General features: G+C 34.3%; 1 protein-coding gene and 1 pseudogene across 1 annotated transcript in view; both read left to right on the top strand.

The window, feature by feature from the left end:
* The window catches only part of LOC145247284 (all trans-polyprenyl-diphosphate synthase PDSS2-like), a 654,453-nt gene that overhangs the window by 512,718 nt on the left and 117,722 nt on the right, over positions 1 to 24,013 (top strand). The window lies entirely within an intron of this gene.
* LOC145247706 (U2 spliceosomal RNA) lies at positions 7,399 to 7,606 on the top strand (annotated as a pseudogene).

Below are 24,013 nucleotides of genomic sequence, written 5' to 3'. Positions count from 1 at the left end.
TGAAATGAAACTAATCATCAAATAAGAAACCATGAAACATGAATAAATAATTAATTTCAAAGGCATATGCAAATTAGTTAATCTTCATGTAGTCGTCCACATATCTATGACTGAGTATATTAAAAAATTCATTTTAATAATTTTTAAATAGAAGAAGATAGGGTTTTGATATCAATGTTGGAGCAAGAAAAACTAACTATATATATATATATATACACACACACACACACACTGCATATCAAATTATTAACGAGTTTACATTTTTTTTTAAATATTTAAGGAATGAGTGAATAAAAATCCATGAAACTTTGAGGAAGTGCTCACAATACTATTCAGCTACTCCAGTCAGAAAATAAAAGTATTTAAAGCAGTATTAGCGAAATTATGGCAGAAGATAGGAATATCTGTTGATTTCAGTGTGTCAAGTTATTAACGAGGTTGAGGAAAAAATATAATATACCTATAAGTTGTTTATTGAAATAATTTTCAAACATTAAATGAACTAGGAAAATTGCCTAGAATATGATAACTACATAGCAATTTCTATGTTGACATAATTAGTAGGGGTATGCGATCATTTTTTATGAATGACTTGCAAAAGACGTTGGTCCACAGAATAAGTAAAATTTGTGATTTTGTCAAGTTATTCCTCGTGATACCTCTTCAAGAGCATCCCACGACTCATCTTTGCTCTTTAATTTGTGTCCACTTGCATAGAGCTGTCGCTTCATAATACTCCAAAGGTTCTCAATTGGGTTCAAATCTGGTGAATTCGCAGGTCACTCCATCTTCTGTAGCCCAGAGAACCCCACTTGTTGCAAATACTCTTTGCTTTTGTTTGCTGCATGTGAGGGAGCATTATTCTGCATAAAAATAATGGTTCTTCTGAAAGTCAACCGTTGCTTCTTCAGCCATGGTTCAACATGCTCCTTCAGAAAAGCTATGTAAGCATTTGATGTCATTTTTACGCCTTCTGGGACTCTCTGTGGACTAACTTGAGTATCTCCGATAGTCCCAGCCCAAATCATTCATCCGTGAACAAAACTTTGAAAAATTCTGTTTTCATGTTGTATTCTGCCCATTTCTATAGGTTTTGTATGTGATGTTGCTTTAATGGAGGCTTTGTCACAGGCTTAACAGACTTTGCCACTTCTTTCAGAAAGCGACATCGAGTACTTTTTGAAGCTATTCTTCAATCCGGCTTGATCAAAGATTTCTCGACTTGTCTGCTCAGGGTTCTTAACAACTTCACGTTTAATTTGGAGTAGAGAACGGCGTGAAACAACTCTAGATTTACCTTTATCAGCTATCTTATGTACCTTTGTAGGGTCCTTGACAAAGTTCTTCACAATTTTATTGTAACTTCTTATCATTTTCGATATTTCAAGGGTAGTTTTACCTTTTGCTAGCTGTTCTGTAATAGTACTCTTTTCAGAACTACTCAAACTACCTTTACGACCCATTTTATTCTTGAAACAAACTACCTTGTTAATAATTTGACACACCTCAAAAACCATGGATTCAACAATTACGATGGCATTGTGTGGAACAGTACGAAAATTTCACAGTATCTGCAGCTCAGCATTGGCAACATTTCCAAGCTTTTGATGCGAAACTACCGCTAAGTTATTGAAACTGGTAAAAAAAAAATGTTATCTCGTTAATAATTTGACACGCAGTGTATAGGTGTGTGTATATATATATATATATATATATATATATATATATATATATATATATATATATATATATATATATGTTTGTGCATATGTTATATATAGATTTGTTTGTGCGTATGTTATATATAGATTTGTGTGTGTGTGTGTGTGTGTGTATATATATATATAATTATGTTATCAAAGAGTAAATCTTTAACAAAAAAACTTATCAAGATAAGAAAAGCTCAACACTATTAAGAGGAGCAAACAATATTAAATGAGAATAAAAATTGTATTTAACTTTATTATATCATCAGTACAATAAGAAAAATTTCATTTCTTTATTTTTCCTTATTGTTCTAATGATATAATAAAGTTATATATAATTCCTATTCCTCATCTTTCAATTAATGTGTGTGTGTGTGTGTGTATAAACTAAACTGGTTCCCCCACCAGACTTGTTTGGTGAGGAGGGTGGCTAGTCTCCCTGAAGGATTAAAAGCAAGACTTTCAATAGGGCGAATGAACCCTTTTTCGGGGTCAACAGCCAACTAGCACTGTGTGTTTGTGCTTATGTACGTGTGTTAAGTGGAGAGGGCTCCCATAAGCCGTGGTGAAGGCAATCTTTATAGGAGAAGCAAATCTCTGATTTAAAAAACCATAAAGCAGGAGACCAGTACCCGCATTAAGCTGGTCTGCAGTTTAACTTGTTGCTGGCTATGTTGCTCTTGTTTGTTGCTGAGTCTCAACATTTTGAACCGAGATAGAGACTTAGCTGTTGTATAAAGCTAAGACTCTGTAACATCATCTGTGTATAGATACTCCCTCAGGCATTTGTCTATAAAAATGGTCCTGTGGCGATGGAAAAGTTGTGTCGCATGGAAGCTTGAAATGCTGGCAGCATGTAATAATTGACCTCAATGACCGTCTTCAGTTTCATGTATGCTTGAGCATGTGAATTCACCGGTAGGACTAAAAAAAAAAAAAAAAAAAAAAAGTCATTTTTGGGCTTATGGACTTTAAGTGTCTGAGGGAGTGGCACTCGTCTGACAAGACGTTGCAATCATCATCATCAGATATATATATATATATATATATATATATATGTGTGTGTGTGTGTATACACACACTTTTTATAATCATCATTATATGGTCATTCAACTTCATGACTAAATCTCTAGTTGTAATATTAGACGGAGATTTTAGAGTAATTCTAAGATGCTTAAAATAAGTTTTTTTTTTGTTTTTTTTTCTTTTAAATGTTTTCATTGTTTTTTAATCAATTATATATAAATACATATTAATTTTATCACTAAAATCCTAAAAACGTACATTTAGATTCGATTTAATGTCTGAATCATTTTTGATCAAGCGATTTTCTATCTTATTTAAATACCAGAAAACAATACACATTTGCGCGCATGAAAACAAATTGATTAGGAATTAGCGCCTGCAGAATAACCGACTCTCTTTTTCGAGTTTGAATGATTTCACATTGAACTATTTTCAATTATGATTTTGCAAAAACTATGATTTGTGTATTAACACATTTGTGATAGTGAAAAGTTATTAACTAGTAGAAATATACAAGAAAACAAAGCGGTCGTAAACAACCTAGCAATCCATCTGTGTCTTAATCTAAACGCAATTTCCATGAATAAAGCTTCTTTCGTGGAACTGACCGCCTGTGGAACTGTTCCACTGGCTGCTCTCCAGCTGATTACAATATGGTCGTCTTCAAGTCCAATGGAAACAAGTACTTGTTGAGACGCCATCCTAAATAATCCCTTTCTACCCCATTTCCACCACTAACTATAAATATGCTGTTGTCTCAATGATGACCGGACACTCATTAACCCTTATCCTCGAGTGGATTTCGGGCCTTGATAAGTGGTGACTCCCATTTTCAAAAAAGGTATACTTTAACATTAATCGCAAATATATGTTCTAAATTCAACCTTCCATCTATAATATAAATCTCACCTGTCTGTTTAAATGTATGTATGTATGTATGTATGTATGTATGTATGCCTAAAACTTTCAACAGAGGCGACAGATTTTCACGTGATCAGTATCGTTTTGAAGCTCGACTCTTCGGACAACAAATATCAAAAAATTGGCTAAAAACATTTTCCTTCACTCTCAACTGGGCATTTCTCTACAGAGAGGGGGTCCCGATATTTTCGAAAGTCATCCCCACTTTTCGATTGACTAGCCTTGATTTAAACCTTCACCACTTCTGGTTTGGTGATGGACGCAACGGTAAAGGCGTCATGTTTTTTTTTTCATGTTCTTTTCTCCCATTCGCGGTATGGGTTCGAGCCTGCCTGCCTGCCTACTACCATTTTTTTTTGGCTTAATACACACCTCCAAACACCCGGGCAACGCCGGGCACCCAGGCTAGTCTATAATATAAATCTCACCTGTCTGTTTAAATATATGTATGTATGTATGTCTGCCAAAAACTTTTGACAGACGCAACGGATCCTGATGAGATCAGTATTGTTTTCAAGCTCGACGTCTCGGACGACAAATATAAAAAAAAATTGGCCAAAAACATTCTTTCTTTCACCTTCAATTTAATCGAAAATATAGCAAGAAAAAAATATTTTTTGTTCTAAATTCAACCTTTCGTATACAATAAAGAAAAAGCAAATTCAATTCTGAAGTTAAAAGTTCCTTTTTTAGAAATAGATTTTTTCAGTAAAAGAGAAAATTTTTTTGTTCACCTCTAAGCAAGGTGTATTGCCACTGAACTATGAGGGCCGGATTTATAACCGGTAACTAGTGTGGGGAGTTAGACAGCAAGATATTTGTTCACATTATATTCAATTTTCTACATGTACGTTCAATTAAGGAAACAGGAGCAGGGAAAGAATTCCAGAGGTAATTGGTTTCCGGCTGACTACAATATGATTGTCTTCAAGTCTAACGTAAATAAGTTCTTGATGAGCCGTTCCATATAAGTTATCAAATTTAACAAATTTTCATTACTAATGATTATTATATTGTCCAATTTCTACTGTACACTCTTTAACCCTTATCCTTGAGTGGTCTCTTGGCCTTGATAATGTGTTGATGCCTATGAAAAAAAAAAAAGTCTAATGTGAACAAGTTCTAATTGAATCGTCCCCCTAAGTAATCCAAGTTACAAAATTCCCACTGTTTACTATGCTAAAATCACAATGACTAATGTATACCTATTAACCCTTATCCTCGAGTGGCCTCTGGGCCTTGATAAGCGGTGACACCCATGTAAAAAAAAAAAGAAGCTATTAGAGTCGAAAAGTTACTCAAAGCTACATATGTTTTTTTTTTTTAATTTCACACAAGTCAAAAGGCTCGACATGTAAAAGCAATAGAAGGTTCTTTGATAAAGCACAATTGAACCATGATACTTGACTTTTTCATTTTAAACTTAAAGTCAAATCATTATCAGCAGGAAGTCCTCTACAGTTCGATGTAGACTATATTGTATTGTGAATTAAGCCACAGTGAGAAGAATGTGAGCTTTCCTCCCGATGTACTACGATGAGTCCCCAATTAGAGCAAGCAAGCAATCGACTTGATTGAAAAATGGGCGATTTCACTGATTTTTATGACAATAAAAATATTGGAGTGTGAAACATTCATTGATTGTCATTCAGTCTCGGGCAAGTATATAGATATATATATATATATATATATATATATTCGGATTTTTACATTGTCAATCACATTTCAATTCCTTTTGACGGATTGATTGCTGCTTTTTCTTCTGATGAGTTAAAGGCATAATAGATTCACTAATTGATATAATTATTAAGTGATTGATTTAGCGCTACGAAACAGATACTGTAAAGAATTGTATAAGTCAACTGAATTAAAGGAATAAATTATAAGATGGTCAACATCATGAATTTGGGAATATAACTTTTGTCATTTATTCTCTCTCTCTCTCTCTCTCTCTCTCTCTCTATATATATATATATATATATATATATATATATATATATATATATATATATATATATATATATATATATATAATTACAAAATTGCAAAGGTAAAAAAAAAAAAAAAATGGCCCCGGTGGGAAGGCAAGTAAATAGGGTCAATCTTTATTTAGTTTTATTAATTTTAAACCGATTTCTCCTGCAAAAAGAAACACTTTTTTTTTTTTTTAAACATTGTAATTGTAAATCAGATTGTTAATGTCTCTTGCAAAGTCGTTTTTTGCCTCTCAGACATGTGGATATAATTTGAAAGCCTACAAGTGTGCCGTCTACTGATAAGGCTTTTACCGTGTTATATGTAAAAATGCTAGTGCCGCAGTTTTCTTTTCTTCTTCGCTTCTATTCACAGACAATTATGCCAGACAAGGTTTACGAATTCAATTATCTCCAAGACGGAAAGAACGAAGAGAAAATCATGCGAGAAGAAGAACACAATACTTTGAGCAATTTCCTTTGCTTTGTAAATGTGTTTCCTTATTAAAAGAACCGGGAGGAAAGAAAACAAAAAATCAGTTCCTTCTTTCATCCGTTCTATCCTTTCGGCTGTTCACGATCTTCGTTACCCCCCCCCTCCCCGAAAAAAAAAACATGGCTTCTAGATTTTTTTAAAACTATTTTCATTGCACAGCAAGTTATTTTGGACACAACCCGATGATTTCTATAATTGAATTTAATTTGTCGCTTTCGTTTCAAAGAGAACTCTTACATCTGAGGTGCTTTCATATTTTTTACTTGTTAATTAATATTATAAAAAAAACTAAAACTGAAATTAAAGATTCATTGTTTTTTGTGTTTTTGTTTTTCATTTCTTTTTTGCTATTGTTTTATTTCCCATGAGACTGCAATTCAAGTTGTTAATTAAGCATTTTTTCCTTCATATTTATTGTAGTTGTATCAATCTCAGCTAGATCAACAGCTTTCGATCTATTTCCTACAGATGACTGCTAGGGTTTAATAATACGATAGCGTGTGTGTTCTTTTGTGTGTCACGTTTACATCCGGGTCGTTTAATTGTTACGTTCTTCTATTTCTTGTCATAAATAATTTTACCAAGAATTCTTCATAAGTTTTGGTTTCGGTTTCAACTATAGCTGATAACACTTAAATCATCTATATTTTTTATACATAATTTTATCAAGAATTCTTCATAAGTTTTGGTTTCGATTATGGCTGAAGGAACTCAAGTTTTATATATATATATATATATATATATATATATATATATATATATATATATATATATATATATATATATATATATATTTGACTTACTTGTTGTTTCATCAAATACTTCTGCATGCAAAATCCGATCCTGCATTTTGCTAATTCCTACCCTCTGATGAGAAGGAGAGTATTTCTTCGAAACTCTGCAGATTAAGGACTATCCATTTATCTAGTGTTTCCTTTTCAGATTAAATATGTTTTTAACCCATTTCAAAGTGTTTTTTAACATATTTTATTAACTGTTTGCTCATATATATATATATATATATATATATATATATATATATATATATTATTCATAAGTTTTTATTTCGGTTCCGATTCAAGCTAATGCACCCAAGTCATATGGATATATTTTTTATCTTTGAAATCGCAACTTTATAACATATAAAAATCGATACAATATTAACTCTATAATAATATCTACGAAATCTGCAAGAATTAAAATATCATATTTAAGCGTACTTTAAGACCGGGCTTGCTTCAATAAATATTTTTGCAGTTTTAACAAGAAAGCTGCAATAATATCGCTGCCTTTTGGCCAAGATCAAAGTGTAGTATCTGTTCTTCAGATGTGGCACTTCCATTTCTCGTTCTCTTTCAGTGGAGGAGAAATCCTTCACGACTGAGACAATTTTTATTTTTGTACCTTTTCTCCACGTTAAAAAACGACCCTGGTGTCTAACTCTGTCCCGTGGGGAGGCATTGTAAATAGGTACAATAATATCAAAGCGTCTCCATTCATACTGAACATCTACAGAATATATTGATATACATATGAATAAGTTTGTGGGTAGTAATTATATATTTATTATTAAATAATTATATATATATATATATATATATATATATATATATATTATTTAATAATATATTTAAAAAAAGTTAAACTTTAGAAACTGAATAATTCTATAACCTTAAAACTAGTATAAGTATCAGTACTTATATTATAGAACAATTCTAAACAGATGAAAAAGCTCAATATTCGCGATAGAGCATTGATATAAGAAAATAAGTTTAAACTCTGTTAATTAGAATTTACAGCATTTTATTATTCGACAATGAATACAAATTTACAATATTCCTTATTCCATGGAGTTTCAAAGAATGTTTCTTATCCTCAGAGGAAAAAATACTTATCAAAATAATATTTATAGGCAAGCTATAATTTTGCTAGTTAGCACAGAAATTGGAAGCTTAGAAATATGAGAGAAACCATATTTCTTTAAAAGTTGATAATAATGCAAAAGTGTCTATGTCCAAACGATATTCCAAATGAAGTCCAAGTTCAATGAAGAAAATTGAAAATGTGGTACAATCCAAAGAAAAAAAACTGTTGCATATTCAAAGAAAATATTTGTTGGTTCGATGTAGAACTGCAAATGAAATAGTCCAATAATAATTGTAATAATCCAAGTGCTTGATCGATAAACACAAGCAAATTCCAGATAAATAATATTATAATAATAATAATTCTTAACAGTGCAGAAAAAAAAATTTTTCACAGGAAAATTTACTATTGGCTTCATATTTTGAATTTTCAATTTCTGTGCGAATAAGCAAAATTATCCATCCATCCATAGCCTTGAGCCCCTGGAGGGGCATAAGCCATCTACAACTTTGTAGATGCTTTTGTAGCGAGGAGTTCTTTTTACAGGGTGAGGGTGCTGGCCCCACGCCAAACCTTCCCAGAAGGTACATACAGCGCCTAGCCTTCCCAAATGGTCACCCATCTGGTTCTGGCCAGGCTCAACGTTGCTTAACTTCGGTGATCTGGCGAGAACCAGTGTGTCACCATGATTGTGCCGTACACCAGCAAAATTATAGCTTATATATAATTATTATTTTGTTAACTATTTTCCTTTGAGGATAAGAGCTATTCTTTGAAACGCCATGCAATAAGGGGCATGTTAAGTTTTCAATTTACATATTTATTATTTGATAAGTATATAAATATATGTGTATGAAAAATAATTATATGTCATATCAAGAGTAGAGGATAAAATAAAAAATTAGTTTCTTAAATAAAATTAAATTTTCTGTCGTATCTGTAAACATCGGGTATGTCATGGAAATACTGGTTGAAATCGGATAAGCAATTTATGTGCAAGAAGTGTGTGGTGACAGATGAAAACTCAGATGTGAACTAAGTGTATCTGTATGGCAAAGTAATGCAATAAGTAATGCTCCTGACCCACTTCCCATAGCAGTAGAGCAACGAAACTTGGCACAGTTATTAGTCTTTCTCTACATAGGAACCACCCAGAGTTATGCATTTCTCCCATCGTTTGATGCAGCTCTGGAGACCATTTTTGTAGAACATCTCAGGTTGGTCCTCCAATCATGACGTGACTTCAGAAATCAAGGCTGCATCATCTGGGAAACGCTTTCCTTTCAAAAACAACTTCATGGCTGGGAAGAGGTGAAAGTCAGAGGGTACAAGGTCAGGAGAGTAGGGAGGATGAGGGAGAATTTAATAACCACACGCCCGTGCTTCTGATCTGGTGACATGTGAGTTGTGGATCAGAGCGTTGACCTGCAGGAGGAGAGTACCTTTGCTGATCTTGCACCACCTCTTGATTTTGATAGCTTCCCTTAATTTTTGTTACGTTTTGTTATTATTATTATTATGATTATTCTTGTTATTCTTGTTGTTATTGTTATTCTTCGTTGTTATTAAGTCTTATTAAAAATGAGTCTTAGAGAGTCTTATTAAGAGAGATGTTGCGTCCTGTGTTTGTGTTATGAAGAGATTCATATATATAAAATGTTCATACTTAGAAGTGTAGTAGAAGCTCTTAGAGTGAGGAGACAGTGTTGAGACAGTCTTAGTGTTCACATTGTAGATATGAGATGTTGAGACATTGTGTATGTGAAGGCATTTTAAAACACAGGATATATAAGACATATAATGACAATTTCACTTTACCTTTTGGTAGAATTACAACACAAAGACGACGTTTATAAAAACACATGATGCGTTTATTTCTTCTTCGACCGGTCGATGGCTTTCTTAGTTTATTTCCGGTCGGTGGTTTTCTTAGTCAGGAATTCAAAGTTTTACATTCGATGTTTCAAAGGTGACCGTCTCGCTTCCAGACGTTCGACTGCCCATCTCTGGACTCCAGACTGTCGTCTGTCGTCCTCAGACTCTCTCTGCTTAATTCTAAAGTTTCTAACTATATCGAGAACTTCCCATTTTCCATGACGTCATACTCATGTTAAAACATGTGTCTTCTTCCACGTTTTCTGAAAATGCGTGTCCAAAACACTCTCCTTTGTTTACAAAAAGAATTTTAACCTATATTTCCAATATGTTAAAAACATGTTTATTAAATTATCCTATAGTTGTATTCCTCAATTCAATTTCATAACAGAATTGACAATGCACATTCTTTTCTTAAAACTATTTTATCTCTAAGCTAAACAATGGTTTGTTTTTACATTCCATTTGCTAATTCTCTCTCGTAATCTATTTCTAAACTCGTAATCTATTTCTAAACCTAAATTACGAGGTTCGAAGTTCGTTTATTCTATTTCATTTTCATTTCAACTAATTCTCTCTATTTTTATACTTACATGAAAAGGGGACAGCCCTTATCATGTAACATTTCCTCAAAAGTGAAGCATAATAGGCTCCTGTAATTGTGGTACCCTTGAAAATCTGTCATCACTACTCCATCCTGGTCTCAGAAGACTGTGAGCATGATCTTACCAGCGGAGGGCTGCACCCTTGCCTTCTTTGGAGGTGGTGAGTCCAAGTGCTTCCACTGCATTGACTGGGCTTTGGTCTCTGGATCATAGTGATGGATCCAGGTTTCATCCTGTATAATTAGTCTTTTGAAAAACTTTGACTCATCTTCTTGGCACATCTCCAAATTCATCCTCGAGCACTCAATGCGTTCACACTTCTGGAATGATGTGAGCAACCTGGGAATCCATCTGACAGACACCTTATGCATATGCAAATGGTCATGAATGATAGTTTCCACAGACCCTGTACTAATCTTGACATCTTGGGCTATTTGGCGAATAGTAATGCGCCGATCTTCCAAAATGGCAGCCTCAACTTGACGGACAGATGCCTTATCAATGGCAGAAGGGGGCGACCAGGTCTGGGAGCTGTTTCTACAGACTTCCGGCCATGTTTGAATTTATGATGCCAGCGTCTCATATGATGAGGCATTATCACCATTAGTTTCTTTCATTTCATCAAAAGTTTATTGTGGTGTGTGTCCTTTCAAATACAAAAACCGGATCACTGCTCAACATTCAACAGGCTCCATTTCACACCTGACTCAGTTCAAACACCTGTAAAACAGAAACCACAATTAGTTCAGAGCTGTAATCTGCCACATAACCTGTAAATCATTACACATGCAAAATTTCAGCTAGATCAGACAACTGGAAGTGGGTCAGGGGCATTACTTATTGCACGCCCCTTGTATCTTGTCTTGAGGTTGCATTCACTCTGAATTGGTCAAGCAGGCTCCTTCCAATGAATTCACTGCATTTTACATGAAAGCTGACCAAGCCTGATGATCAATCACCAATGCTGACATTATCAACAGAAAGTCACTGTTTCAGCAGCGAACCCAGAATCAGTTTTGAGCCACGTTTTTAGCCATCACACCATTTCTTCCAGTTTCAACGGGGAATCAGATCGATGGGCTCTCTAATGAGATTGCCTCGCTGACAGCAGACGATGTGACTAGCCCAGCGATGATATATGGAAGCGGAGCATTGCCAGTGAAGGCTGAGGACATGCGTTGCATGATGAAAAACGATATGAGAATGATATGATAGATGTGTAATGTGAGTCTTAAAGATAAGCAGTTTTGATGAGCTCAGATGAAGATTAAATCTAGATATTTTAGGGAAATGCATGCAGGGCTTGGGACTTCAGTATTATGGCCATCTTGAAAGAATAGATGAGAATTCTTGGGTTAGTAACTGGAGAACAGTTATGTTAGCAGGGTCAGTTTGCAGTGGTAGACTAATAAAAGCATACAAGGAAATGATAAAAATAAAGATCCGGCCAGAAATAGGTTACTTTGGTTGCCAATTACTTAGAGCCATCCAACATATTCCAGCATGTAAAATGGATATTAAGCTGAATATGATATATACTGTATAAACAAAACCAAGACTTCAAAAAAGTTGTTGATAGCAACAGAAAGTGTATTTCATTTTAAGTTACAATTGTTTCCATACCAGTTCGATAATTTCAAACATTATGGCGTTTGAAAATTTTCACAACCAGCATTTCTTCAGACTTCTTGAATAAAAACACTCTTGACAATAGAACATTGTTTAAAGAAAATTCCCTTAACGGAAAAGAAGCATGTGAAGAAGTCTGAAGAAATTTTCAAACGCCATAATGTTTGAAATTGTCGAACTGGTATGGAAACAATTGTAACTTAAAAGGAAATACACTTTCTGTTGCTATCAACAACTTTTTTGAAGTCTTGGTTTTGTTTATACAGTATATTAATGCTCAATTATGAAATATGATAATTTTGTAGCTTACTTTTTAAGTCATCTCTTTTTAGCTTAAAACTTATTCGTATATGAAAATTTACTGAATTACACGAACTCAGTATAACTCAGTATATTACATACAAGTCTATATATATATATATATATATATATATATATATATATATGAATAAAAAATCAATACGAAAAATATATAATTTTTTTTATCTGTATTTATTTCCTGTGTGTTGACGTGTAGGATTACAAAAAGTCTTTTGAAAAAAAAACAAGAATTTTCCCTTCAAAACCACAATTTTCGACCGATCCTTCGATCTTCCTCAGTGTGAATGATAGAAAACATGAGTGTAGGGTTAGTAACAGGAGGGGCACTAAGGTAAAGATCTATTTGAATATGGCCCTTCCAACATTTTTGACTTGAAACGGTCAGCAACTTGTAGTACAGTCCTGGAATGGTCAGCAACTTAGGGTACAGTCCTGGGTCGAGGGAGAACGGTAGAGAAAATAAAAGTAACTAATGTTATGTTGCATGTTAAGTCTAAAGCACATAAAAGCTTGACCGTCTGATTCTAGTTTTGTTTCTCTAGTCAAGGGGAGGGTGTTTCGAATATATATATTTGGATTTTACCGTCACTGGATTATTTATCTTCCACCAGACTATCCATTCATGTGTAATCACCTTTTTCTTCACCATATTTCCTCTGCTTCACTTTTTTTGTTTTCAAGTAAGATCAAATACTTTTGCATGCAAAATCCGATCCCGCATTTTGCTAATTCCTACCCTCTGATGAGAAGGAAAATATTTCTTCGAAACTCCGCGGATTAAGGACTATCCACTTGTTAAGTGTTTCCTTTTCAGATTAAATATGTTTTTAACTCTTTTTCACAGTGTTTTTTAACATGTTTTATTAACTGTTTGCTCTTATATATAATGATTGCATTTTGTAGTTTTCAAGATATTAATCTAATAAACCTCTTTTGAGGAAATGTTACATGATAAGGGCTGTCCCCTTTTCATGTTTTTTAACATGTTTTATTAACTGTTTGCTCGTATATATATATATATATATATATATATATATATATATATATACATGTATATATATATACTAGCCGATTTACGCGAGCTTTGCTACGGATATATTTGTATTACACAATACTAATTGGCATTCTTTTAATATTTATGTAATTACAGGTTCAAAACCAAAACTTCTGGGTAAACGACATTTCTTGTACCACTGGTAAAAATGTAAACGAAAGTTCTACATTACGTAGAAAAAAAAACTGTACAGGTCCGTTTTCAGTTTGTGTTGCTCCCAAAAATGTAAATTAGGATTTTTGCGGATAAACTATGCTTGGTTGTGTATATAAAAAGTACCCCATTTTTAATAAAGGAAGGACTTTCACATAAAAATTTAATAAACAAAAGATACGGCAAAAATTGAATTACACTTGTAAATCATATCTAAAAAATAGCACGGTTCGTAAACTGCAGAAGTACTAAACAGATAAAAACACCCGCATTTTTGTACTTCTGCAATTATTTTTCTTTGAGTGACGCTGAGACATAAAGCGACACCCCCCCTCCTCCCGAAAAAAAACCCCCATAATTACGTCGAAACTCCCCCACACAAATATATATCAACTAAATCAATTACCCAGACAGGAAAACATAAGATCTTTCTCAAAAGAAAATCGAAGAAAAAAAAGTGAAAAAAAAACCGCGTAGGAATATATCTGATATAAAAAGCATTACTTTACCTTGTTTCTTTTTCAAAGTATTATGGAAACGATAATAAAATTCAGACAGTCAAGTGAATAAGTGAAAAATGATTTTAAAATCGTACATAGGAAATAAATTTTAACCTTTTGGTAAACGTGCTCACACCTTACAATGAATCGACATTTATAGCCGAGACTTTAATAGAGGGCTAACGATTTAAAATATTTTGTCAAAAAATAAAATCATCCTTAGCCTAATTATTTATTTTTTTTATCAATATTTGTAACTTTTACATTTATAGAAAATAAATAATTAAAACAAATCATTTTATCACCAAATCTCTCGATTTGGTTAAAAACTATATCCGGTCATAACCGGAAGTGAAATATCAGTGAAAATTACTTAAAATGTGCCAGTTTAGCAAATAGTACAAAATAACTTGAATTAAAATAATTTAAATAAATTAACTTTAAATAATACTCTTAAATAGAACAATTATATCAATTACATTACTATAATCAGTAATTTTAATTGAGCGAATTATTTAAAAAGATTTTCTTTAATATAATATGCAAATTAGATTAGTTCTATTATGTACATTGCCTTCAATATTGTGTATATATATTGATCGTGATGCTATTTATTTATATAGAAAATCTTATAGTAAATAAAATTTATATAGATAACCGTTTTCAGCAAGAAGTTTTGTATATATTAATCAAATTGTGAACAAACAAACAAACAGACAGAATTACGGATTTATATATATATAATAGATATATATTGTTATTATTATAATTTTAAAATACCTACAGACACTAGTGTTTCATCCTTTTGGGAATCATCAGTACCGTGAGTTACGATTACAGCCGATCGGGAGATTCGAACCTGGCCACGAAGCCATTAGCAAAGAACAAACAACATGGTCAATGTTAATCGCAAGAAATACAGTTGAAATTTAAACATTTATTATTAAATGTCGAGACGTCCGGCCAGATTGATCTAATGATTATAACATCATGATCTGCACATGGAAGCTTAAGTGATCGACTTACATTTGAACTTTAAAGGACTCAACAATAAGAACCGAGTTCTTAAAGGGGCTGACATTATTATTATGATAATAATTTTGAAATACCTATATATATATATATATATATATATATAGTAATCGACAGACAGCTGTTTTGTTGGTTGATAACGTATCAATGTAACTTAACAAGAAAGCACGTCAACCCAGAAATTTGAAACAGACTGCAACTAGCTGGTTCCAGATGTCATGTCCTATCTCAGCTAACAAAACATTACATTTTTTTTTAATTTTCTGTCTGTGAAGATTGTAACAAACCAGCTGCCAACATTGCCCTGCTTTTTATTGAAACCAACCGAGAGCTCTTTTTGGTATCCTCGTTGTTCCCTTAAGTGCAGTTGTCTGGATCTCTTTTGCACTTGGTTCACCAAGAATATTAGTTAGGTAGGACTTCAGGTTCTTCTTCGTAAGCCCTGTTGCACCTATAATAACTGGTATGCTCAGAATGGAAGCTATTATGTCAATGAATATATTGATTTGTTTTTAAATACAACTTTTACAATACTGATAATTGAGAGGACTCGATTCTTTTTTATTGAAAAGTATTTTGTTATGCTAAGTGGCAACCATCATTTCCTCAAATAAAGTACTCCACTTATAGGGGAGTGTGTACGTGCATGGACAGACAGACACACACACACACACATATATGATAGGTGGCACTTGATCGTCATAAAACTACTTTCTGACAACTAGCAAAGAATGTCTGGATAAATCGTGAGTAGAAGAAGAAAAGGAGGACAGCAAGAAACATACGTCGACAGTCTGAACAGCTGACAACATCAAAAATGATGTGCAACCATGAATATCTTGAGGGAGAGAGATAGATGGAGAATCGTAGCCATCTGTTCCTGTACCAGCAGGACATAATATTAATGAATATATATATATATACATATATATATATATATATACACACACACAAAACTCTTTGTTTGTAAATAAACAAACAAATCGAGCACTTTAAAAGTAGCAGTGAAAATGCTGTCAACTATCAACGAGATGGTTGTTAGTTAGGTCTTTGACTCAGAATGGGCGCAAGTTTAGCCACACTAATGAGCTGTGATACAGCAAAACAGTATGTTTGTGGATGACTACTATATATACATATATGCTCCTTTATGACTAAAACTATAACATAGAAATCTCTCTCTCTCTCTCTCTCTCTCTCTCTCTCTCTCTGTACCAAAAAGTAAACAAACTTCTAGGAAGAAAATTTATCTCCTAGAGCATCCCATAATTGGAACCAAATGCCACAAGGATGCTTCCAAGCCAACTGGATCATGGCCGTCTTCAAGTCTAATGTTAACAAATTCTTGTTTAGCTATCTTCTTAGATAATCAAATTCTGTCCATTCTCAATCCTTTTCTAATAATATTTAATATCCTAATCTAATGATGGCCATATCATACTCTACTCATTTTCATGGCAATTGGTTGCAACATAAATTGCTTGTTAACCTGTTACATGTCCGCGGTTTGTCTGTGTGTTGATATCATGGCATGACTATTAAGATTTTAAATTTCATCTATTTTCTTTCTTTTTCTGTGTGTTCAACTTGGTGTAAAATAAGACGTGGGGGGGAGGGCTGTTGTGATTGACATCATGATTGGTCGCTCTTATTATAAATGCTGAGTAAGACGCTCGTGGGGCGGGGGTTACAAATTAAATTATGGACATATTTCATGCAGAAATATATAAAAATTGTTTGTCTCTTTAGTTCTTTCACCAGGAATTGAACTCACGAACTCCATGTACAATTCAGTTTTCAATTTGGTCTAGATCACTAGATTGCTTTATCCATGTTTTCTTTGTTGTCTTTTTTTTTTTTTCAAGCCATTTCCTTTGAGTCTTTTTTGCTGTCAAGGGCATGAATCATTCATGAACTTTCGTTTCTATTTCTCGTCATTCATTGTCTCTAGTTAATCCTAACCAAAAAAAGAGTTGTTAGCTTGCATCTTTATTTTGTGGCTATTTATGATTTTTAAGTATATATATATATATATATATATATATACTAGCATGGGTGCCTGGCGTTGCCCGGGTGTTTGGACGTGTATGCTGAGCAAAAAAAAAAACAAAAAAAAAAACGCTCAATTTTTTTAAACTTTGACCCCTATTATGACCCCTTCAATCAGAAAATATTCAAAGAAATGACATCACAAAATTGCCGCCCAGGCATCACATCATGCGCCCAACACTAAAACAAAAAATGCTCTAAATCGGAAACCGCTTGGAGTTATGTACTCAAATATTCAGGATTTCTTAGTTCCTATATTGTCTATATGCAGTGCAAATTATAGCCAAATCTATGGATATGGGTGTCACGCCCTGGAGGATTTGACATGGAATGATAAAGAATGGGGAAATTATTGATAGAGTCTCAGTTAGACGACTGTTTTTCGTGAAAGTCAGGCCAGGGGGGACCATAGATTGGAGCGCAGACGAGCAGTTGCCATAAAATAACGATTAAGCAGAGACAGGCTTGCAATGTCTCTTCTGTGGGAAAGAGATTGCAGGGAAGAGAAAAGGGCATCCCTCACTAGGCTACAAAGTCTATTTTGAACTCTGTCAAGGCTGGGTAAGCTGCCTCTAGCAGCTCCTGCCCAGATGTGACAACAGTACTCCATCCTTGGACGTACTTGGCTCTTATACAGGTAGAGAATTGTATTAGCAGTGAGATAACTACTAGAGCAGTAGAAGGATCCCACCATTTTTCTAGTAGCCTTGGCAACGGATTTGATGTACGTGTTCCATCTCAGATCAGGAATAATGGTCAAACCTTGCTAGAGATATAGCTTAGTGGTAGAGCTGTTAAAGCTCAGGTGTACCTCAGTATTTTTTTCGTAAATGAGTTCAATTTACAATAAAACTAAATATTAATCAGAATTGACTATTCTAGGGCATTCCTTGTCAAGCCATAATATCAGTTGACGAAATTTGATGAACGACATTATCGTTATTATTATTTAAAAATTATTTTTTTTTATTTTTGCAAATTACTCCACTGGGCAAATTATTTCTCGTAATATATAATAATCAATAGAGGATTGATTCTATAATAATACATACACAATCTGCATAAATTAAAATATCATGTTTAAACGTAGTGTATGACCGGACAATGCCAGGCGTCCAGCTATTATTACAGCATATTTTAGTGATGAGATGATTCCAATATTTTTCTTAATTCCGATACAATTACACATTTTGTTCTAAATTTCCAATTCCAATACAATTACCGATTCAACAATATACACCTGAGGAAGGTCAGAGGTTACATCAGATGAGAACAGTTGTTTGAATAATCTAACTAATATAAATTATTAATTCTCAACTTAAAAAGCATAATAAAACGGTAGCATCTTCGATATTCCATAGAACCTTACCACGAAGTTGATAACGAGGCTCCTACCTAGCAGGTAATTGCTCTCTTATTTCAACACAACGATTTATAGTGAAGGACGTGTTAAAATCATCTTTAGGCTGTAATTTTTACACAGCGGTTTCACCATCCTTCCCCATACGGCCTCTTTTTGGTACTGACCAGGTTCAACATTGCTTAACTAATTAGAACCAATGTGTTTTGTTATATTGTGAAGTGACCAAGCAACCAACTAAGCTTGAACTTCTACCCCGTCTTATCAATGTTGCATTCCTAAACTTCTTTTACAAGTACTTTAATGGAATGTGCTCTGACAAACTCATAGTATGTGTGCCCCTTCGACGTACATACTCCTGACTAACCCAACAATCAACAAAATCCCACCCTTTCACTATTAAGGGCCCTGGTAGCCAGAAAACCTACTATTGTCTTGGATTGCTAAACTTTGGAATTCTCTCCCTGTTTCCTGTCTTGTTAACTATACTAACATGCAGAATTTTAAATGTAATGTGAATAAACATCTTGCTACCTAACACTGCATAATTACTTGTTAGACATGATAAAAAATAGTAGCCCCCAAATCCATATGGCAATATGCCTTGTTTGGGATGAAAAAGAGTAAAAAGAAAAAAAAGACATACGGACAAACAATAGACTAGACTATATATAAATTTTAATTTCTATTTTGCTGTATATATGACTTTTTTTTCTTTTTTTTCTGTTCCCCGGATATAGGTGAGATTGAACCTAGTAAGTCACTCTCCTTTCATCTATTTGTCTGTTTGTTTGTTTGCACTTTTCTCAATAACCATGCCTTAGATTTTTTGTAAGTTTGTTTAAACATTAGTCATGGTAAAAGTAGATTTTTGCCAGAACGGATTTTCAGGGATAACTCCGGTTGCCCCCTGCTCCTAGGGGGCATTATAGGAGTAACATTGCCACAAAATTGTTCGTCCGTTCATTTGTTTGCACTTTCCTCCTTGAATTTTTAAAAACATTTGCACAGACATTAGTCATGATGAAAGTAAATTTTCCATTCGTTGAGAGGGACCCCACATGCCCGGCTTGTTTATTTTGGCATTAGTAAAAGCTACAATAGTTGATGTTAAGTTAATGGAAAATGGAAAATCATAATTTAAGTTAAATTATCATTAAATTTTAACAATGATGTCATTAATAATTTTACAGTACTTTTCTGCAATTCAATAAAATATATATTGTTTGTTCGCACTTTTCTCAATAACCACGCTTTAGATTTTTTTGAAATTTTGTTCAAACATTAGTCATGGTAAAAGAAAATGTTTTGCCAGAAGGGGGCAGTATAGAGGTAAAATTGCCTCAAAATCGTTCGTCCATTCATGTGTTTGTACTTATCTAAATAACAACTCTTTGAATTTTAAAATTTTGCACAGACATTAGTCATGGTGAAAGTAATTTTTTTATTCATTAAGGGGGGACCCTGCAAACCCGGCTTTTTTTTTTTTTTTTTTGAAACTCTAGTTTCTTCTTCAACTGTTCTGTTTCTTTTTGATCTCTGATCTTTTTGTGGATATTTATTGTACGTTTTTTCACCTGATTTCCCGCAAGAATTTCCCAGACCGTCAAGAAAGAACTCAACTTTAGGATCAGTTTAACAAGATCTCATTATTTTCAATCTCTACAAGACAGAAACAAAATACAATCACGTTTCTTCCTATTACTTATTCATGGAGGTTGCAGCATAAAAAAAAAAATATACAAATCTTTTTTTCATCAAAAATCAATCTGTATTATTTGTATTCTCATTGTTATTTTTACAGCATTTCCGTCGATCTTTTTCAAGTGTATCTTGTCAAACTCTGAAATCTTTCTATCCAACTCGGAAATCTGCAGAAACCCATGGTATAGTGCATAATGTACTTGGGTAAAATTCACTTCTAAAGTTACTCTCTTCTGAAGGTTGAAGGTTCGATCTTCAGTGCGGATGACACTCAAAATACAATTGCAAATTATTTAAGATCTCTACCCAATCATGGTTAACAGAACAAGAGCATGCTACACAGACGGATTAGATAAAGGGGTTCTTTAAAAATTCTGTTCAGATTTTTGAGTTCTACAGAAAGATTCCAAGTTTGACGAGATACACATGAAGAAAGTGGGAGATCGTATTGATCGAAACGTTGTGAAAATAATGCTCAAGATGAGAATAGTAGTCCGAAGATTTTGATAATACAAATAAACAATCCTCATCTCAAAAATCCAGAAACATAATATCAAAAGTCGACTTTTCGGAATCAAAAAAATCTAATCCAAGACAGCAGACCTGAGAACTCTTCTGTGTCGAGAATATCTTTTAGTAAAAAGAAAAAATGATCATTCTATAAGTATATTTACACAGTTGAATGTAAAGACTCAGATATTTGGATGCATGCTATCTATATATATATATAAAAGCGAAAATGTATGTGTGTTTGTATGTCTGCTAAAAACTTTTAACAGACAGAACAAAAATTCACAGGTTTGGTCTCATATGAAAGCCCCATCCCTCGCCCGACAAATATCGAAAAATTGGCCAAAAACGTTAATTTTTTCACCCTGAAATCAGCACTTTTCTATAGGGGGGGGGGGTCAGCAAAAACCGTCCTCTTATGACGAATTCGCTTCTACGCATGCGTCATACGACGTCATAACCTGATTTACTTTAAATATTTGAAAAAGAGACAGTTTCGGCGACGTCATGTTAGGTCAGTTAGTTAGAGCGCTGGGTCATTATATAAAGGTTTTGGGTTCGAATCGTGGTGTGAGATGTCTTTTCTATTTTTTTTTTTCGATGTTTTAAATTTTGATATTGAAGCAGGGTTATTTAAGCAATTTTTCACATTCTATGTTTTTTTTTTGGTTTTTATTTTTCAGCTTTTTTAAAGAAGTTTTAACGTTCATTTTTCTGGATTTTTTTTTTCCATCACATTCGCGTTTTCTTTTGATTTGTTTTTCCGATTTTTACATTTAACATCGTTCGTTTGCCTTACATTAGCTTTTTTTGTGTTTTTTCGATTTTTTTTTTATATAAATTATTTAATAATTTTATACTTAAAAATATTTACTTCGCTTATTCTTATGTTCTGATTACCCCCCCCCCCTCCCTGGCCAAGCACACACACACCTCTTAACACCCAGAAGTCATTTTTCACGTGTTTAACGTTCGTTTTTCTGTTTTCCTTTTCCATCACATTCGTGTTTTCTTTTTTTTGTTTTTCCGATTTTTACATTTAACATCGTTTGCCTTACGTTAGTTTTTTGGGTGTTTCTTTTCGATTTTTTTAAGTCTTTACATTTTAATATTCTATTTTTAAAAATATTTACTTTGCTTATTTTTATATTTTGATTACCTCCCCCCCCACCGCCCGAGCACACACACCTCTAAACACCCAGGCAATGCCGAGTACCCCCGCTAGTCTATATATATAAAAGCGAAAATGTGTGTGCGTGCATTTTTTTCTGTATGTCCGCCAAAGGCTTTTTCCGGGGTTGTTCTCAGGTTGGTCCCTCATTCTTATAACTTTTTATATTCTACCTAAATTATAATATGTATGAATTACAAAAGGGGGCGGTGTGTATCTTTTATTTGGGCGACTTTTACATGCTATTTCTGTGTCTGTCAACTGGACCACTTTTTGAAAGAGGAGTCCTTTTTTTCGCCGTTTTTTTTTGCAAGTCACGCACATATATCAAACTCAAATTATGTGGTCAAAAGTGCTTATCCATAAGTTTTTGCGTTCTTTCTCTCTTTTGGACACCACGGCTCATTTTATTTATTTATTTACTTTTTTTTTGTGACCGCTCAGGCATTCCTGCTATTTCGATTGAAAAAAAAGTTATTTTGATTCATTTTTTTCCATTTGTTTGGTGGGGAGGAGTCTTTTTCCAGCGCATGGGCAACAAGAAGTGTTCAATATCTAGTGAATAGCTTCTTTTCTTCGTATCCCTCCCGCCAAAATATTTGGTGGAGAGTTTGTCATGTACTTCTTCTTTGGGGGGGGGGAGCGATTACATTTCTATGTTTTTATCCATTCTTTTACTTTTGAAATTGTTGTGTGGGTTAACGATGGAGTTGACACATAAAAATTACAAAATGCTCAATATTCTAAGTATAGCAGGTGTGTTCAAATGGAACTTCATATTCACCTGGACCATGCCGGGTATCCATGCTAGTCTTAAATAAGACAAAAAAGCAGCATAAACTACCTGACAAAGAAGATAGTTTGATCAGATATTTGAATCAAATAGCTGGATGAGATAGTTGAATCAGATAGATGAATGCACTGCTATGTTAAATAAGACAACAAAAAACAGCATAAGCTACGTGACAACGACGTTGTAACCATATACTTGGCTTTAAAAATGTAACGTGCATCCAGGAGATAAGCGCCCGCGTGTTTGCGTGTTGTGTGGGTACGTGGGAGAGACGGATGAGGGGAAAAAGACTTACCTCGAGACCAGCTCAGCGTTACCGACCAAAAATAGAAAAGAAAGACCAAGATGGCGACCGCCGTCTTTTGTAAAGTATGATGTCTCGCAAAGTCACACGAATTCTCGGAATATGCAAATTTAGCCGGCCTAGAACGACGATAAAAGCGGGTGAGGGGAAAGACGTGGGGGAGTGACGATTGAGTTGGCTGGGGAATCGTGTGGCTGTTGCTTCTTGTGCCGTGTTGAGGATATCTTACCGTGTTAAAGAGAGAGTCGGGCGCCATCTTGAATTTTTCCTTACACTTTTTCCTTACAAGCTATTTCGGCCATTTGGCCTCTAGGACTATGACCGAGTCGAAATTTGACTTAAAGTTCATACCCGAGTTTGACGGGTCCACGTCCATCGTCGACTGGGTTGAAAGGGTTGAGCTGACGTGCGACCTTTGTGAGGTGAAAAGGGTACACACTGTAATTCCCCTGAGATTGGCTGGGGGTGCCTTGAGTGTATATCAGCAACTCAGTGCTGCCGAAAAGGGAGATGTCACCGCAATTAAAGCTGCGCTGTACAAGGCATTTGCCATGGATCCTTGTACAGCCTATGAAAAATTTGCTTCCCGAAAACTTCTACCGGAGGAAAGCGTGGACGTTTTCTTCGCTGAGTTAAAGAAACTCGCAGTTCTGTTCGGTGGAGGGTTGTCGGAGCGGACGCTCGCGTACGCGTTTGTGGCGGGCCTTCCCACTCGGGTGAAGCAGCTACTGAGAGCCTCAACCAGCGTTTTAACAACGACCATGGAACACTTGATGGAACGTGCTCGAGCCATCATCAAAGATGAGGAGGACCTGGGGGAACCAGTTGTGATGGCGACACAGACAGGCCAGATTGGCGCTCGGGAGATTCCGAATCAGAACCCTGCAAGCAATGGGAAATGTTTTCGCTGCGGCCGACGCGGACATTTTGCAAGGAATTGCACCAACAGGGGGCGTGTGCGCTGT

Source organism: Euprymna scolopes, chromosome 25 (genome assembly GCF_053919585.1).
Source record: "Euprymna scolopes isolate OS-2025 chromosome 25, ASM5391958v1, whole genome shotgun sequence".
Lineage (NCBI taxonomy): Eukaryota > Metazoa > Mollusca > Cephalopoda > Sepiida > Sepiolidae > Euprymna > Euprymna scolopes.
This window is presented reverse-complemented; position numbering and strand designations above follow the sequence as displayed.